Here is a 5,472-nt window from a genome sequence, read left to right on the forward strand (position 1 = left end):
AATTTGTCGTAGAAACCCATCCGAGTGGCATTCATAGTAGGAGCCCCCTCCAGGTGAGAGAATGCTGAGAATATCACAGGTTTGTAAGAATTCGAAAGAATGCATCCCTTGCTTTGGTGGATGTAGTTCTGTTCTGGGATCACTTGCCCTTTAACAAAATACCAAGACATAACCTTTATTAGAATAAGCAGTGTTCCTGGGCAGGCCTACCAATTTCTATAAAGTACTGAAACTCTGTCCGTTTCTGGATTAGTGGAACGAATAACAGAGAGAACGGTGACTGATTCAGAGAGGATTTAGGTAAAGGAGGATGCGTTGTGAATTTCCAGTAAGCCAATCCATTTGGACAAAAGCAGCATGAGACATGAAATTCCATAGACATTTGAATGGCCAATTTTGAGAATACTTTCTGAGAGGTGAAAGAACTTATGTTGAATGGGTAGTTAGACTAGCACAGAGGAGGCACTGTGCATTTTCTGTTGACTGATTTCTTTTTGTTTTATTGAAAACAGGAACCAAGTGGAAGATAATGCTGATGGGCATGATCTCAATTCATCTCTGCTTTAGAAAGAGACTCTGGAGCTAAAGTGAGGTGGATTAAGATGTGGAGATCCCAACAATTGGCAGTAGGAGGCACTTGCAAACTACTACAGGATGCCCCATGGCACCATTCTCTGCTAGCTCCCGTTGTTTCTTGGGTAGCTCTGCTGAGAGATGTCAAGGACCAAAATTTGATGATTAACAATAGACACAGAAAGAAGGGTGTGAGAAGCAGTGGTGAGAGAGGAGAGATGGGGGTGACCATAGGAAACATGAGGGAGAAGGAAGAGAGGACCCACATGAATCTTGATGTAAACATCATTTGTAATGATTACTTGTGTGACAGTCACACTTGGAAGGAAGCTTGCTTTCATTTACTTAGCAAATTATTGGTAAATTTTTCAATGGAAACTTCTTTCAACAAATGTGGTGATGAATTTGCACTAATTTTGTTTTTCAGAAACACAGCACATGTATTCAAACTTTGCTAAATCATATCTTTGAAACAATCTGATGTATTATATAAGTTGTTGCATAAAACATAGTCTTAAAATTCTCATTAGCTCTCAGTTGTGGCTGCACATTAGAATACCCAGAGAGCTTCAAATAACACCAGTGCCAAAGTCCCACCAGACGGTGACGTTCTAAGTCCCTAAAGACCTTGTAGATGTTTTCAACTACCCTCAATATTTTGTGGTGGTGTGAGGGTTTAAATATTGGCCTACTAACTGAAAAGTGGGTGGTGCAAACCTCTAGGAGGCTCTGAGGGAGAGAGATGAAGGTGTCTACCTCTGTAAAGATTTATAGTTTTAGAAACACTAAGGGCAGTTCTACTCTGGTCTGTAGAGTCACAGTGGGTTTGATTAGTTTAACGTCTTGTGCACAATAGGTGCTTTGTCATTTTTCCATTGAGTTACATATGTGCCCGAACAAACACAAGGCTTGACTCATTGGAGTGCTAAGTTATGGACTGGGTTGTGCCTAAGGAAGAGCATACAGGAAGTTGAGTTATGTAGCCCACATCAGACAGTTGATGGCTGAAGGAAGTAAAAGCCTCAAATCCGGATAAGAACTATTGGGGAGGTCTGTAAACTCACAGGGGCAGTTCTACCCCGTCCTATAGGGTCGCTTTGAATTGGCCTTGACTCCATGGCAGTGAGTTTGGTTTTGGAGATCAAGGAGTTGAAGACAGTTGCTTTCGTATTTTCATAGAATTGTCTTTAGTAAAAGGAAGGGAACTCGTCCTGTACTGCCAATGGCACTAGCCAAGGCAGGGAGATTGTAAAGAAGGCTGTTCTGAACTCAGGAAAGGAAGCATTGCATCAATCCATCTTACCAGTGGAATGGTTTTCTCTCAAATACAATGAATTCCTCAATATAGAAAGCATTCAACAGATGATGCGGATCATGAAGTTGGTTAATATTACCTCTCGCCAATTACATAATAATGTGGCCAATGAATTGTACAAATCCAATGCCTTCGTGGATGCCCTTCCCCCCTTTTGTTCCTTTTATATGGAGAGTCTAAATGCATAGATCTATCTTTTTGTGTTTGGGGAATTAATGTTAAAAACATCACACACGCGCACACCCTTTCCCCTGCTTATTTGCATGCTCATAAAGGGCTTAACACCTGTAAAATACACAAAAAAAGCAAATCCCTTTTGTATACAACAGAACTCAGCCTTCCAGAATATTGTGAGGTCCACACAAATTTTTGAAAAGTCAAGATTAAGTGACTCATACTGAAGGATTTCACCCTGAAAGTTAATGTTATCAGTAACATATGAAACATAGTAACTAGCACTGTCAAAGGATCTGCAGCTAACTTGCAATGACCAAAAATCTTCAAAGAGGAGCTAGGAGTGTCGGTCCAAGCCGTTCACTTATTCAGTCATCCATGCAACAACACGATGGATAATAAATATTTTTATGTAAAGTTATAAACAATTCAATTCTGTGCTATGGAGAACCCACATCTAAGTCACTCTTACAGTGCAACAGGACATGTACACTTAGTAGAGAAGAACATATAAAATTGTTGACAAATAAAAATAAGATGATATAGTATCTTATATAGGATTATACAAATCTGAAAGAATTTCTCTTTGAGAAGTACAAGAAATCACATTTCTATTATTCACCTTTTGGAAAGGAAGTAAAAGAAACTAAAGACAGATAAAATGGATGACCTAAAATTAAATCTACCTTTGGTAAACACTAATGAAATTATACATAAATTTTGATAGATATTTTTTCTGCGTATGTTTTTTTCCTTCACATCTCTTGTCAATTGCTATGGTTGTTAGTAATTATTATATCAACTAGACACCACTGTACTGGCTAGTGGTAGAATCAAACCTGCCAATCAAATGGCAGTCTGATGACATCTCCTTAATATCATAAGTTTGTGTGTTTTTTAATAAGAGCACTAAGGACAGAGACAATTTCTCTTTCTGCCCCTCCATCTTCCTGCCTGCTGGAACTTTGTCTGAGTTGCTGGTGCCCTTCCATGTTGCCATTGACCTTGGATGCACTCCACTGACTGTGCACCTACCTGCCTTTGCTCTTCCTGCTTCCAGGTTCGCATTTCTGCATCACTGGCATGCGACTACATGAGTCTGAAGAGGGACCTGTGGACTAGCATCAGACTTATGGATTTCAGTTGCACTGGGTGGGGAAGTCTTCTTGATAGAAAGCTCTTATACATCATCCGACGGTCAGTGGATTTGTTTCTCTAGACAACCCAGTGTGATGAAATTATCCATTTAAAAATATAGTAAAAATGAAGTAAAAGAGAATGCCAGTCTTCAGTCAAGTCTTAAAAGGTTAAGCATTAATTAAAAAATTTCAAAATGCAATTGGCCTACTTACATGCAAATATAACTTGGATTACATGCTAGAGGTAAGGTTTGTATCAACAAATGTCCACCTAAATAGGAATTCTCATATATTGAGAAGATTTGTGGACAATTTCCTGTTAAATAATTTACCTCAACTGCAGATACAGTTGATGAACATTTCAATATGTCCAAGTGGTGCCCTAGGTCTCCTTAAACATGAAGTAGTCAATATAGAGCAGCTAAAGAGAAGGTATTATTTTGAACATTACAGTAGGTCTGCACTGACAGGTGCTGTGGGAACATGACAAACATTTCAACTGAAGCTGCGCAATAAGAATGTGCTGGTATTCAGCCTAGCGCAGTCCAAAGTCAAGAGTGGCCTTGAACAATCAAAGCAAGTTTGCCAAGCAGTCACTCACAAATCTTTGCTGTAACAACATTCTCAAGTAACTGTCAGACATTCTACGTAAACGCAGAAACCTTCATTTGCTCATCCACTTATCATTGAGAATCTACTGTGTCCCAAAGGAACTCTGGTAGCACAGAGTTTAAATGCTTGGATGCTGACCGAAAGATTGTGAGTTTGAACTCACCAGCTGCTCACCAGAAGAAAAATGTAGCCATCTGTTTCTATTAAAATGACAGACTTGGAAATTCTGTGGGACAGATCTATTCCATCCTAAAGGATTACTGGGACTCATAATGGGCTTGACAACAACGCGTTGGTGGTGTTGCAGATATGTTTTAGGCACTAGGCTTAGGTTAGTGATAAAAGCATGCTCTCTCCTGTGTGCAGACAATAAACCCTGCAGAGACAGTAAACACTAAACATAATAAAAGGGAACCTTTCTAGCATACAGTAAGAAAGAGTGGCTCTAAGAAAAAGGAGAAGAAAAGGGGACAGGGAGAAGTAACAAGTGAGTGTGTGTAGTTTCTTTAATAGAATTAGGTGAGAGAAAGGTTTCAAGGTGGGAGGAAGTTAAGTGTCTGCATGTAAAGATCCTTCCAATTCAAGGGGACCAGCTGGGGCTAAATCATTGCATTGTGTGGAATGGCATACTTAGAAATCGCGTGTTCCCAAGGTCAGGAAGTTGTTTGGGAAAGTAGGAGGTGGAAAGAATGTGGAATTAGATCTCTTTCTTCCCAACCACTGCCAAATCCAAAGTCCGGCACTTTGTTTTATGAAAAGAGACCCATGGAAGCCGCAGGTTATCTTTGTGAAGGACAGAAGAACAAGCCGCTGTTTGTCAAAGGGAACTGCAAGTTCTTCCCTTCTCTCCAGTTCATTCAACTCCAGCACTTTTAGTACCAACCTGCTGCCTCGCTCCAGATTTTCAGGTTTTCCTCTTCGGTTTGAGTGATGCGAAGCCCTACCCATGCTGCTTATTTCAAAGGAATAGACTATATTCCAGCTGAGGTTGTTGCCATACATTGCAAAGTACATTTTTTGTATATTGAACCTATGCCAACTATTGGTTAAATGAGGTTCCCCTCCAAATTTTCCTCACATAATGTATAATCGTGTGTTAATGGCAGACACTTTTTTCTGACTTTCTTTTACGACTGGCCGTAGAGGAACTAAATAGCTGAATATGAACGTTAACCTGCATTGTTTTACTTCCCCATTCCAAAAGAGAGTGCGTGTGTGCCATCAGCCCCGCCCCTGGAGCTAGCCAATGGAGAACTCGACAGCAAAGGTCAGAGGGTGCTTCCGCTAACTTCCACACCGGAAATCCCTGAGCAAGAGCTTGGTCTGCAGGCTGCGCCATCTCTTCGGCACAAAGGGAGACTCTCCACAGGTTCCACAGGCTCGCGGTGTTCAAGGTAACGCATTGCGTGGGGACTGAGCAAGCTACACGAGATAAGGACCGCGCCCTGGATCTTTTTGTTCCTTGTGGCCACTCATGTGAGCGCAGAATAGCCGGGCTTAGAGGGAGAGGGGGCCGGGCCCTGTGCTGTGGCGATCCACCTCAGTTCATAAAAGGGAGGAAGAAATCCAGACCCTGCAGGAGTCCAGGTACCGAATGGGGGCTGAAGGACCACGCACCTCGGAGTGGAGAAGGTCCATACAATATTCTGCCCCCCCCCC

The 5,472-nt window shown here is 41.4% G+C and overlaps 1 protein-coding gene across 1 annotated transcript in view; it reads left to right on the plus strand.

The window, feature by feature from the left end:
• Positions 1-5,011: 5,011 nt before the first annotated feature.
• LOC101646139 (melanoma-associated antigen B16-like) overlaps positions 5,012-5,472 on the plus strand; it is a 6,675-nt gene continuing 6,214 nt past the window's right edge. Inside the window, exon 1 of the mRNA XM_013008661.2 lies at positions 5,012-5,207. The gene's annotated coding sequence lies outside the window, so the exon portion shown is untranslated. The remainder of the gene's footprint in view (positions 5,208-5,472) is intronic.

This window comes from Echinops telfairi, unplaced genomic scaffold (genome assembly GCF_000313985.2).
Source record: "Echinops telfairi isolate 266 unplaced genomic scaffold, ASM31398v2 ScPeMD7_7472;HRSCAF=8510, whole genome shotgun sequence".
NCBI classification, from domain to species: Eukaryota; Metazoa; Chordata; class Mammalia; order Afrosoricida; family Tenrecidae; genus Echinops; species Echinops telfairi.